Source organism: Mustela lutreola, chromosome 2 (assembly GCF_030435805.1).
Source record: "Mustela lutreola isolate mMusLut2 chromosome 2, mMusLut2.pri, whole genome shotgun sequence".
In the NCBI taxonomy this organism is placed as follows: Eukaryota; Metazoa; Chordata; class Mammalia; order Carnivora; family Mustelidae; genus Mustela; species Mustela lutreola.
This window is the reverse complement of record NC_081291.1, coordinates 176613575-176628224: the sequence shown is the minus strand read 5'-3', so window position 1 is coordinate 176628224 and position 14650 is coordinate 176613575.

Below are 14650 nucleotides of genomic sequence, written 5' to 3'. Positions count from 1 at the left end.
TATCTAGGAGTGGAGCGGCGGGGTCCTATGTGTATTTCATGGCCAAACTGTATTTCCAAGTGACTGTCCCATTTAACTTTGTCACCTTGGTCTGTCACTGTCCCAGCTGCTCCACATCCTCAGCAATATTTGGTAATGAGGACTGTTTAAGTTTTGCCATTTTAATGTGTGTGTGATGTTATTTCATTGTGGTTTTTTCATTTTGTAATCCCCTAATAACTACTGATGCTGAGCATCTTTTCATGTGGTTTGCTGTCTGTATATCCCTTTTGGTGTGGTGTCTCTTCATAGCTTGCTCCCATATTTGTGTTGGGTTATTTATCCTCTTACTGATTAGTAAGAGTTCTTTCTATGCTCAGGATAAAAATCAGATACTATGTTTTGCAAATAGGTTCTCCAAATCTGAGAAAAAAAAAGTCTTTTCATTTTTTAAAAAGTAGTTCAAAGCAGTAGTTTTTAATTACCCTGAAGGCCAGTTAATTGCTTTTTCTTCTTTTAAAGTTTGTCTTTTTTATGTTGCATTTAAGAAATTGCCAAACCTGATGTCACTGACTTTATCCTGTGTTTTCTTTTGGAAGTTTTATCGTTTTAGCTCTTCTATTGAGGTCTTGGATCCATTCAGAATGGTTGGTTTTCTATATATGGTGTAAGGTAAGAGTCAGGATGCTTTTTAAGGTACCTGGGTGGTACAGGTGGTTGAGCCTCCAACTCTAGGGTTCAGCTCAGGTCATGCTCTCAGGGTAGGGATTGAGCCCTATGTCAGGCTTTGCACTCAGCCTGGAGTCTACATGAGATTCTCTCCCTCTGCCCCTCTCACTGGTGCTGTGTCTCTCTCTCTCTCTCTCTTTTTTTTTTTGCAATCACACGAGGGTTTATTCGACAAGCTTAAGCTTGGGCCCAAGTATACCCGACATAGCGCAGTAGGGACTTGGACCCTGAGCTTAGTTAAAGGCAGGGGTATTTGTGGGTTCCTGTTACTAAAGCAGGGTGGGGGTTTCTGGTACCAAAGCAGTGTGGGGCTTCCTGTTACTAAAGCAGTGTGGGGGTCTTGGAACCAAAACAGGGTGGGGGTTCTTGTTACTAAAGCAGAGTGGGGGCCCTTAGAACTAAAGTAAAGTAGGGGAAAGTTCAGCCCTTGGGCACAGGGATCTGAGATGGCTGCCAGAGCTAAGAAGGCTGTACTTATGCTAAGGCTAAACCTGAGGTGGGATGGCCTTAGTTTTTCTCAGCTTCCACATTTCCCGCTCTCAGAGGAACCTAAGGAAGGACCCAATCATGGGTCCAGGCTGATCTCAGCAACAAGGTCTGGTGGTTGGTATTGCTGTCTGAGTACCATGAGCTGAACTGTACTGACTCTGTCTTTGACAAAAGTAAGCAACATTAGTGGGGTAAGTGAGAACGGTGCAGTCTTAGCTTTAGGGGGTTGTCCTTGTCGGGCTGACTTTTCCATTCTGGGACAAAGTCCTTGAGAACAGCGTGTGGGTCAGCTGGTTGGATGTGGGTGTAGTGGACCCAGGCAGTAATCCCGTCAACCTTGAGAGCAGTGGGAGTGGTCAGGATCACGATGTAGGGTCCCTTACAGTGTGGTTGAAGTATCTGGTGTTGGTATCTCTGGACGTACACCCAGTCACCTGGCCGATATTGATGCGGGGGTCCGGGGGTGGCCCAGTCTCGTGAGGGCCCTCAGCTTAGGTCAATACTTGGTGAGGCTGCTGGGAACTCTGTAAGCAAGGTTTCATAAAGCTCCAGGTTTCATAAAGTCAACCTTAGTTCCTTTAAGCTGTCTGGTCATATCTGAGTCTTTTCAAATATGACATTCCAGTCAAAGTCTTGGTAAAATAACCAATGTTTCCAATAGTGTCCAGTGGGCGCAAGACCCTCTGGGTTGGTGTTCTGGGAGTCTCCCAGATCTCGGTGGAACCTCCAGATGTAATGGCCAAGTTTACACATCTGAGAGACCACCAAGGAGCCAACACCTATGCAATCACATGAGGATTTATTCGACAAGCTTAAGCTTGGGCCCAAGTATACCCGACACAATGGAGTAGGGACTTGGACCGTCTCTCTCTCTTTCTAAAATAAAAAAATAAAATCTTTAAAAAAAAAAGATTCTTTTATTTTTTCCAGCACCATTTCTTGAAAAGCTTACCCTATTCCCATTGAATTGCCTTGGTACTTTTTTTTTTTTTTTTTTAAAGATTTTATTTATTTTATTTGACAGAGAGAGATCACAAGTAGGCAGAGAGGCAGGCAGAGACAGAGGGGGAAGCAGGCTCCCTGCTGAGCAGAGAGCCCGATGCGGGGCTCGATCCCAGGACTCTGAGATCATGACCTGAGCCGAAGGCAGCGGCTTAATCCACTGAGCCACCCAGGCGCCCCTGCCTTGGTACTTTTTAAAAAATTATTTGAGAGAGAGAGAGAGTGAGAAAGAGCATGAAAGGGGAGAAGGTCAGAGGGAGAAGCAGACTCCCCACAGAGCTGGGAGCCCAATGTGGGACTTGATCATGACCTGAGCTGCTGAAGACAGATGCTTAACCAACTGAGCCACCCAGGCGCCCTGCCTTGGCACTTTTATGAAAAATGAGTTGGCTATATATATCTCGATCTACCTCTGTATTCTCCTGTTTCATCAATCTATTCATCTATTTTTACAAAGTAACTTAACTATGTTGGTTATTTTAGCTTTAAAATAAATATTAAAGTCTGATGGTATTAGTCCTCCAACTTCTAAGCTCTTTGTATTTCCATATACATTTCAGAATCAGTCTGTAAATTTCTACAGAAAAAGAAAAAGTCTCCTGGAATCTTGATTGGGATTGCATTGAAGCTACAGAGCTGTTTGGTGGAAAATTGACCTCTTAATATCAAACCTGTGAACATGAGCTATGTCCTCAGTTACTTAGGCCTTTAATTTCTCTTAGGAATGTTTGTTTGCTTCTGTAAGGTAATATGTATCTTTTGTCAGGGCACCTGGGTGGCTCAGTCCTTAAGCATCTGCCTTTGGCTCAGGTCGTGATCCCAGGGTCCTGGGATGAGCCCCACATCGGGTATCCTGCTTAGCAGGAAGCCTGCTTCTCCCTCTCCCACTCCCCCTGCTTGTGTTACCTCTCTCATTGTCTTTGTCAAATAAATAAATAAAAATTAAAAAAAAAAACAAAAACCCAAACTTCTCTTTTGTCAGCTTTATCCATAGAGACTACAGATTTTTTGATGCAGTAGTCTTGTTTTGTAAACATTAATTTCTAATTTTTCACCGCTGGTAAAAATAAATTTTATTCCTGTATTCGATCTTATATCTTGCAACCTCACTGAACTCACTCAAGCAGTTTTTTGGGTGTAAATTCCATATGATTTTTTTACATAGATGATCATGTCTGCAAATAAAGGCCTTTTGTAAAATAAATAGGCTTTTTCCTTTCCAGTCTGGTTCCTCTTTGTTCATTCATTAGTTCATCCATTTCTGGCCTGTGGCATTGGCTTGAAGTTTCAGAATAGTGTTGAATAGAAGTAGTGAGTAGTTGTAAGTTGTGTTGGTCCTGATTTTAGAGAAAAAAATTTGGCCTTTCATAGATGCCCTCTATCAGGTTGGGAAAATTCCTTTTTATTCCTAGTCTGGTGAGAGTTTTTATCAGGATAGAATCCAGTTTTTATCTGGATTTTTTTAGATTCCTTTTCAGTCTTTATTGAGACAAATGTCTTTTTTCTTCTTTAGGCTGTTTATATTGTGAGTTACACTGATTGATTTGGTAGTTGTAAAACCAGCCTTCCATCCTTGGGATAAACTTCACTTGACCATAATGAATTATTGTTGGGTTTGATTTCTAACATTTGAAGAATTTTTGCATCTATGTTCATAAGGGAGTTTGGTCTGTAGTTTCCTTGTAATACCTCTTTCTGGCTTAGATACCAGGGACTGCTGGTATCTAAAATGACTTGGAAAGTAAGGTGCCTGGGTAGTGCAGTTGGCTGGGCATCTGACTCTTGGTTTTGGCCCAGGCTGTGATCTCAGGATCAGGAGATTGGGCTGCATATGCGGCTCTACGCAGGGAGTCTGCTTGGGACTCTCTCTTTCCTCTCTGTCCCTTTCCCCCATATGCTCTCTCAAATAAAAAAAATAAGTCTTTAAAACATTAAAAAAATGACTTGGGAAGTTTTTTTCCCTCTTCATTGGTCTGAGAGAACTGTGTGGTAATTTGCATCTTGTCTCTTAATTTTGATTATTCTGGTTGGAGCTTTATCAGCTTTATTGATCTTTTCATAGAACCATTTTTAAATTCCATTGATTTTCTTTTTAAATCTCTTTTTTATTTTTTTTTTTTTTTTTTTTTTTTTTTTTTTTTTTTTTTTAAATTTTATTTATTTATTTGAGAGAGAGACAGTGAGAGAGAGCATGAGCGAGGAGAAGGTCAGAGGGAGAAGCAGACTCCCCATGGAGCTGGGAGCCCGATGCGGGACTCGATCCCGGGACTCCGGGATCATGACCTGAGCCGAAGGCAGTCGTCCAACCAACTGAGCCACCCAGGCGTCCCTTAAATCTCTTTTTTAGATTTGATTTTGTTGCTTTCTGCTCATTTATATTTTCTGCTTATTTTGGATTTCATTTGCTCTTATTTTTTCTAGATTTTTGACATGTGTACTTAAGGATCTTTGATTGGAGACTTCCTTCTTTCCAGGATTGGTGTTTAGTGCTATAAATGGCCTGGGATTGCTTTAATTGAATTTCCTACCTTTGATATGTTGTGTTTTCATTGTCATTCAGTTTAAATCCTAACTTCTCTTTGTTGTCTTCTGTGATCCTATCACAAGGTATGTGATACAACATACCTTGTATAAGCTGAATCATATTAAATTTATTGAGACTGTTTATGGGCCTGAGTATGCTCTATCTTAGTATATACTATGTTCCCTGTGCAGTTGAAAAGAATGTATATTTTGCTCTTAGATATTCTATAAATGTCAATTAGGTCATATTGAGTGATAATATTTTAGGTCTTTTGTATCAGTACTGATTTTCTAATTTTTCAAATAATTAAATAATTGTTGGTACCTCTGATTATAATTGTGGATTTTTCTATCATATGTCTATCAGTTTTTGCTTCATATTTTTTGAAGCTCTCTTATTAGGTGCGTAAACATTTAGGGCTGTTATATCATCTCACTGAACTGACCTTTTTTCCATTATGAAACAAAAGTATCTGTTTTTGCCCTGAAGTAACTTTGTCTGATATTAATAATGCCCATCTTTCTTTTGATTAGGATTAACATGATTTATGTTTTTCAATTTTTCCTTTCAATTTTAACTTCTTTGTGTCTTCGTGTTTGTTGTTTCATTTATTTATTTTAGAGAAAAAGAGTGAATAGTCTGGGGGAGGGGCGTGAGAGAGAATCTCAAGCAGGCTCCATACTCAGCATGGATCCCTATGTGGGGCTTAATCCCGTGATCCTGAGACTGTGATGGGAACTGAAATCGAATCAGATGCTTAACCAACTGAGCCACCCAAGTGCCCCATGTGTCTTCATGCTTAAAGTGGGTTTCTGTTAAGCAACATAGCTGGGTCATGCCTTTTTATGTAGTTGGACAATATTTCTTTTAATTGGGTGTTTAGGCTATTTATGTTTATTGTGATTATTGATATGGCTGATTTAAATCTACCATCCTTTTATTTTGTATTTATCCCATTTGTTCTTTGTTTCCTTTATCTTCCTGTTCTTTCTCTTGGATTAACTAAATATTGTTCTGTGATAGATTTTGTCTCCTTTGTCGGATTATAAATTATAATTATTGTGTTATTTTACTTGTTGCTTTATGGTTTATGGTATATACTCTTAATGTCACAGTTAGTCTTCAAGTAGTATGCCAGTTGACATGTAAGAATCTTAAAGTAGTATACTTCATTTTATTCCTTCCTTTGTATTGTTATACACTGTACTTCAGCATGTGTATGAACCCCACAATACATTGCTATTTTTGTCTTAAACACCCAGTAATCTTTTAAAGATAGATAAAGAACAAGTTAAAAAAAAGAAAAATATGGATAAACATCTTTTGTAGCCAACATAGTTACCATTTCTGGTACTCTTCATTAGAGTAGATCCTTTGTTTTTTCTGTCTGAAACACTTCTTTGAACATTTTAGGTAGTGTAGGCCTCCTGGTGATTTATTCTTTCAACGTTTGTATATCTGAAAAGTTTTTATATTGCTTTCACTTTTTAAAATATATTTTTACTCATTATAGAATTCCCTTTTTTTCTTTCCTTTGAATACTTTAAATATGCTGCTCTACTATATTCTGGCTTGCATTCTAGAGGCAAAGTGTACTGTCATTATTATCCTTTGTCCCTTTCTGTAATGTCTGTTTTTCCTATGCATGCTTTTAAGATTTTCTCTTCATCATTAATTTCATAGAACTTGATTATGATGTGCTTTAGTGCGGGTATTTTTTTTTTTTTTTTCATGTGTCTTATGCTTTGGAGTTCTTTGTGATTTGTGCATCCTTGGTTTTATAATTTTCATCAAATTGAGAACATCAGGTAGGATTTCTTTTTTTTTTTTTTTTTTGTATAAACATATAATGTATTATTAGCCCCAGGGGTACAGGTCTGTGAACCACCAGGTTTACACACTTCACAGCACTCACCATAGCACATACCCTCCCCAATGTCCATAACCCCACCACCCTCTCCCTACCCCCTCCCCCTGGCTCCCCTCAGTTTGTTTTGTGAGATTAAGAGTCTCTTATGGTTTGTCTCCCCTCCCCATACCATCTTGTTTCATTTACTCTTTTCCTACCCCTCAAACCCCCCACGTTGCATCTCACTTCCTCATATCAGGGAGATCATATGATAGTTGTCTTTCTCCAATTGACTTATTTCGCTATGCACAATACCCTCTAGTTCCATCCATTTCATTGCAAATGGCAAGATTTCATTTATTTTGATGACTGCATAGTATTCATATATATGCCACGTCTTTATCCATTCATCTGTTGATGGACATCTAGGTTCTTTCCATAGTTTGGCTATTGTGGACATTGCTGCTATAAACATTCAGGTGCACATGCCCCTTCGGATCACTACATTTGTATCCTTCAGGTAAATACCCAGTAGTGCAATTGCTGGGTCGTAAGGTAGCTCTATTTTTCAACTTTTTGAGGAACCTCCATGCTGTTTTCCAGAGTGGCTGCACCAGCTTGCATTCCCACCAACAGTGGAGGAGGGTTCCCCTTTCTCCACATCCTCGCCATCATCTGTCATTTCCTGACTTGTTAATTTTAGCCATTCTGACTGGTGTGATGTGGTACCTCATTGTGGTTTTGATTTGTATTTCCCTGATGCCGAGTGATATGGAGCACTTTTTCATGTGTCTGTTGGCCATCTGGATGTCTGCTTTGAAGAAATGTCTGTTCATGTCCTCTGCCCATTTCTTGATTGGATTATTTGTTCTTTGGGTGTTGAATTTGCTAAGTTCTTTATAGATTTTGGATACTAGCCCTTTATCTGTTATGTTGTTTGCAAATATCTTTTCCCATTCTGTCAGTTGTCTTTTGGTTTTGTTATCTGTTTCCTTTGCTGTGCAAAAGCTTTTGATCTTGATGAAATCCCAGTAGTTCATTTTTGCCCTTGCTTCCCTTGCCTTTGGCGATGTTTCTGGGAAGAAGTTGCTGCGGCTGAGGTGGAAGAGGTTGCTGCCTGTGTTCTCCTCAAGGATTTTGATGGATTCCTTTCTCACATTGAGGTCCTTCATCCATTTTGAGTCTATTTTCATATGTGGCGTAAGGAAATGGTCCAGTTTCATTTTTCTGCATGTGACTGTCCAATTTTCCCAACACCATTTGTTGAAGAAGCTTTTTTCCATTGGACATTCTTTCCTGCTTTGTCAAAGATTAGTTGACCATAGAGTTGAGGGTCTATTTCTGGGCTCTTTATTCTGTTCCATTGATCTATGTGTCTGTTTTTGTGTCAGTACCATACTGTCTTGATGATGACAGCTTTGTAATAGAGCTTGAAGTTTGGAATTGTGATGCCACCAACTTTGGTTTTCTTTTTCAATATTCTTTTGGCTATTCAAGGCTTTTTCTGGTTCCATATAAATTTTAGGATTATTTGTTCCATCTCATTGAAAACAAATGGATGGTATTTTGATAGGGTTTGCATTAAATGTGTACATTGCTTTAGGTAGCATAGACATTTTCACAATATTTGTTCTTCTAATCCATGAGCATGGAACATTTTTCCATTTCTTTGTGTCTTTCGGGTAGGATTTCTTAAAGTGTTATGAACCCTTCCCTAATTACATATGCATCAGGCTGCTTGAAAATTTCCCAATAAGGATACTATTGTTGTCCTCCCTGCTGCACACCACCCTGGTATTTTTTCTGTGTATTTCCTTTTGGCTAGTTTCTGTGTTTTGGTGTATTTTTTTCTTTATCCTTGTCTGATGTATCAGTGGCTGTCTTTTCTTTGTCACTGTCAGGTGGTTCCTGCCAATGCTTTAGGTGGTTTCCTTATATCCATATGCTATCAGTACTTCAGCTGAGGATGCGAGCACAGCCCTTTATAGATCTCTTGAGCTTCCTCTGTATGCAACTCTCTCCTCTCCAGTACCTCTGCCATGTGAATTCTTACCATCTTGGCTTCCCAGGGTTTTCAACTTAGTCTTCTCAACTCAGGGAGACTGTTAACTTTCCACTGTGTTCCCATTCTCCGTGCTGCAAACTGGAAAGTCAAGCTAGGGCAATTATAGGATTTGTCTTTTTTTTTTTTTTTTTTTTTTTTTTTTACCTTCTCTTGGATCACTGTCCTGAGGTCTGATGTCTGAAAAATACTGTTTCATATGGGGTCCTTTTTTTTTCATTTATTTTAGATGGAAGGGTAAATCTGATCCCTATAATTCCCATCTTGGCTACAACTAGAAGTTCCCAAATAACTTCTTAGTATTTTATAAAAATACTTTAAACCTCACAGATCCTTTTAAAGGATGGTGGAACTTTCAGGTAACCATGGACTAGATTTTGAGAGTCATTGCTCTGTATCCCAGTAGGCCCACAGTAAATATTTAAACTTCATAATTTTAGTATGAAACTATTTTTTGGTAGATAATCTTGCAGTAAACCCCACATCTGAATGAGCTGACTGATGTGGGTGTGGCAAGCCTAGGAGCCCTCTACCTTGAATTCCTGCTTAGTCCCCAGACAATTCTTTATGCTATTTCCTTCGAAGAACAGTTCAGAATAGTTTAAAAACCAATGGACAAGCCATCCTCGCTATAAAAGGAAAGATACTTTAGCTTTATGTAGCATTCCTATAACAGATAAAGCACATGGATGCTAGACTTATTTTTGTATTTCATTAAGTGCATGTTGTCTTGTCCTTTTGGTGGTGTTTTGGGTGATCTTGCCTTCTGATGCATCGAAGACTGTAAAATGAATGAGTGAAGTGGGCATCTACATTAGTATGTAACATTTTATTCTTAAATAGTATGTGGTAATGTCCCCCCCTGATTCCACTTTTAAAAAAGTGATATTTGATCAAAATGACCCCTGGATTTGGTCCACTTGAAACAGTAGAATACTGCATTCAAGGCCATGAAAATGTTTTGATCAAAGGTCATTCACCTGTAGTCCCTCACTTCTTGTTGACTTAGGCAGTGATACTTTTTTGCATTATACTTTGAAATTTGCCATTACATGTCACAATCTTTCTCCTGCAGTTAAAATAAGGCAGCAGGTTTAACTAATTGAAGTGACTCCCTTACAGTAATGATGTCTTTTGTTGAAATAAGTCCGGATATGGCAGGTAGTTATGAAAGTGCCGCTAAACACTGGCCTATTTAAAGTGGAGAGCTAACAGATAATGGTTTTGCATTGCTTGCAAATGAGTAAATTACTAACATTACAGGGTTTAAACTAACTGGTAGATTGTGACATCCAGTAGTTGTTTAGGGAAGGATTTCGTGCAGCCACCAAAAGTTAGGTCTGTGCAAGGTCTACCAAATGAAAAAGGGTTTAGACAAGAGTTTAGGTTTCAGGATCAATGTTTTGTCCACCGGCAGTAGTTTTAAGTCTTTTGTGCTACCTCCTAGGAACTGTGGGGTGTGTTTTGATCGTGAATGGGTCTTGTGAAGCCAGGGGATGGCAAGGAAAAAGCTGTGTGTTTTGTGATGTGTGCACTGGCCAAAAATATTGCCACTGCAGCAGGTTTCATATGGGCTTTTCTCTGTTATGCCTTATAACCACTTTTGTGTTATAGTTACATATTTCTTGTTAAATTATTATTTTCATTCAGCTCTGTTTCTTCTTGAGCAAAGATTGAAGAATAAGTAAAAGCTAGTTATTGGAAGAGAGAATGCGCTTTAGAATAAAGTAGTTTGTTAAAATCAAGAATTAAAAAGTTAAATTAGGGGAATGCCTGGCTGGCTCAGTTAGTGAAATGTGTAAATCTTGATCTGTAAATCTTGTGAATTCAAACCCCATTTCGGGTGTAGAGATTACTTAAAACAACAACAATAACAACAACAACAACAACAACCATCTTAAGCTCCAGATCTATCATCAAATAACCAAAACTCAATCAGGCAAGGAAGAGATTACTTCTTGTTCAATAATTACTTCATAGCTGGTTCATAATTCACCAAGTGAACAAGCTTCTGGAAGAATGGAGCACAGTGGGCAAGTTGTAGTAATATTTTAAGTGCTCTGGTTCCTAGCTCTTCCTGAAATATTTAAAACCTTATAAATGTGTTCCTTTGTGCTCGTGTTATTACTGCTGTGTCTGTAGATTCATTCTCAAAGTTTCTCCCTTAAAACCATACCATCCTGTAAAGTAGTCCTATTTTTTTCACCACATTTCTTTTTATTAATTTGTCTATCTATCACAGTGTTACATTAACTCAGGTGTAAAACATAGTGATTCAGTAAGTCTCTACATTATGCTATGCTCACCACAAGTGCGGCAGTCATCTGTTGCCATACAATGCTGATATAATATCAATGACTATATTGCCCACACTGTACCTTTCATCCTTATGACTTACTCATTCTGTAAGTGGAAGTCTGTATCTCCTACCCTTTCATCCATTTTGCTCTCTCACACCCATACAACCATCAGTTCTTTATGGGTTTCTTTCTGCTTTTTCTTTATTCATTTGCTTTTTTAGGCTCAATGTATAAGTAAAATCGTATGGTATTTGCCTTTCTCTGATTTATTTAGCACGATACCCTCTAGGTCCTTCCATGTTGTCACAGATGGCAGGCTCTTACCCATTTTATGGCTGACTGGTATTCCATTGTATACATAGATCACATCTTCTTTATGCATTCCTCTGTGGATGTTCACTGGGGTTGCTTCCAATTTTGGGGTATTGTAAATGCTGAATAAATGTAGAGGTGCATGTAACTTTGAATTTGTGTTTTCATGGTTGTGTTTTTTTGTTTTTTGCTTTTGCAGAGGGCTAAGTACCCAGTAGTGGAATTACTGGATTATAAAGGCATTCTATTTTTAATTTGTTTGAGGAAACTCTATACTGTTTTTCACAGTGGCTGCACTAATTTTGCATTCCCACCAATAACACACAAGTGGTCCCTTTTTCTCCACATCCTCACCAACACTTGTTATTTCTTGTGTTCTTGATTCTACCAATTTTACAGGTATAAGATAGTATCTCATTGTGGTTTTGGTTTGCATTTTCCGGCTGATTAGTGATGTTGAACATGTCTTCATCGGCCATCTGTCTGTCTTTGGAAAAATGTCTCTTCAGGTCCTTTGCCCATTTTAATTGGCTTATTTGTTTTGGGGGGCTGAGTTGTATGAGTTCTTTATATATTTTGGATATTACCCCTTATCAGATATATCTGATATACCACTTTGCTGAAATGGGTGAATATCTTCTCCCATTCAGTAGGTTGCCCCCCACCCCCCTTTTTTTTTTTTTTGGTGGTATCCTTCGCTGTGCAAAAGCTTTTTTATTTTGATGTAATCTCAGTAGTTTAATTTTGCTTTTGTTTCCATTGACTGAGGAGACAAATCTAGGAAAATGTTGCTATGGCTGATGTCAGCAAAATTACTGCCAGTATTTTCTTCTAGGACTTTGTGGTTTCAGGTCTCATATTTAGGTCTTTAATCCATTTGGAGCTTAATTTTTGTGTATGGTTTAAGAAAGTGGTCCAGTATTATTCTTTTGCTTGTTGCTGTACAGTTTTCCCAGCACCATTTATTTATTAAAGAGACTATCTTTTGCCTAGAGTATGTTCTTGCTTCTTTTGTCATAGATTAATTGACCACATAAACGTGGTTTTATTTCTGGGATGTTTATTCTGTTCCATTGATCTTTTTTGGTGCCAGTGCCATATTGTTTTGATTAATATAGCTTTGTAATATGTCTTGAGATCTGAGGTTGTAATACCTTCAGCTTTGTTGTTCTTTTTCAAAGTTGCTTTGGCTAATCAAGGTCTTTTGTGGTTCCATACAAATTTTAGTATTCAAGTTCTGTGAAAAATGCTGTTGGTATTTTAATAGGGATTGCACTGAATCTGTAGATTGCTTTGGGTAGTATGGATATTTTAACAAGATTGGTTCTTCCAGTCACAAGCATGGAATGTCTTTGCATTTGTGTCATTTTCAGTTTCTTTCATCAATTTTTTTTTTTTTTTTTTTGTGGTTTTCAGAGAACCTGTCTTTCACTTTATTCCTGGGTGTTTTCTTTCTTATGCAATTGTAAATGGTATTGTCTTCATAATTTCTCTTTCTGCTACTTCATTATTAGTGTAAAGAAATGCAGCTGATTTCTGTGTTAATTTTGTATTCATTATTTCTTAATGTTTTTTTCTTGGTGGAGTCTTTAGGGTTTCCAGTGCACAGTATGTCATCTGGAAATAGTGACGTTTTAACTTTTTCCTTCCAATTTGGATGTCATTTGTTCCTTTTCCTTGTCTAATTACTGTGGCTAAGACTTCCAGTACCACATTGAGTAAAAGCAGTAAGAATATGGGATATCCTTGTCTCATTCCTGATCTTAGAGGAAAAGCTCCCAGTTTCTCACCATTGAATAAGATGTCAGCTATAGATTCAGCTGTAGGGTTGTTTGTTTTGTTTTTGTATTTTCCCACATATGACCTTTATTATGTTGAGATATGTCCCCTGAAAACCTACTTTGCTGAAAGGTTGTATCATGAATGTTTAATTTTGTCAAATGCTTTTTCTGCATCTGAGATGATCATATGATTCTTATCCTTCATTTTATTCATTTGGTGTATGATGTTGATTCATTTTCAAATAGAGAACCATCTTTGCATCCCTGGAGTAAATCCCATTTGATTGCAATGAATGATCCTTTTAATGTATTGTTGAATACAGTTTGTTAATATTTTGTTGAGGATTTTTGCATCTATGATCATCAGAGATATTGGCCTGTAATTTTCTTTCTTAGTAGTGTCTTTGTCTAGTTTTCTTACAAGGGCAGTGCTGGCATTGTAGACTGTTTGGAAGCTTTTCTTCCTCTTCTATTTTTGGAATAGTTTGAGAGAATAGCTATTATCTCTTCTTTAAATGTTTGGTAGAATTCACCTGTGAATCCATCTGGTCCTGGACTTTGTTAGGAGTTTGATTACCAATTCAGTTTTATTACGAATAATTGTTCAGATTTTCTGGTTTTTTTTTTTTTTTTTTCTGATTCAGTTTTTGAGGAATACATGTTTCCAGGAATTTACCTATTTCTTCTAGGTTGTCCAGTTTACTGGTATATAATATTTCCTAGCATTGTAATCCTTTGTGTTTCTGTGATGTTGACTTGTTACTTCTCTTTCATTTCCAATTTTATTTATTTTTGTCTTCTCTCTCTCTCTTTTTCCTGAATATGGTTGAAGATTTATCACTTTTATTTTTTCAAAGAACTGACTTGGTTTGATGAATATTTTGTTGTTGTTGTTCTCTCCCCGCCCTCCAGTCTATTTCATTTCTTTCTGCTTTGATCTGTATTATTTCATTCCTTCTACTAATCTTGGGTTTTGATTTTCTTCTTTTTTTAGTTCTTTTAGGTATATGTTTAGATTGTTAATTTGAGATTTTTCTTATTCTTTGAGGTAGGCCTATATTGCTATAAGTTTCTTTCTTAGTCCTGCTTTTGCTACAAAATCCTTTAGTCCCAAGGATTTTGGACTACTGTAGGTTCATTTTCATTTGTCCACATGTAGTTTTTTTATTTCCTCTCTCTTTGTAACCCATTGGCTCTTTAGTAGCATGTTGTTTAGCTTCCATGTTTGTATTTTTTTTTTCCATTTTTTTTTCTTGTGATTTTTCTTGTTTCATATTGTTGTGGTTAGAAATAAGGTATTATATGCTTTTAGTCTTCTTGAGTTTATTGAGATTTGTTTTGTGGCCTAACATAATCTGTCCTGGAGAATGTTCTATGTACACTTGAAAATAATGTGTATTCTGTTGTTTTGGTTGGGATGTTCTATGTATGTCTGTTAAGTTCATCTAGTTTAATGTGTCACTGAAAAGATACAGTTTCCTTATTGATTTTTTGCCAGATGATCTATCCATTGATGCAGGTAGGGTGTTAAAGTCCCCTACTGTTATTGTATTACTATCATTTTCTTCCTTTATATCCTTTAATATTTGCTTTATGTATTTAGGTACTCTGGTGTTGGGTGCA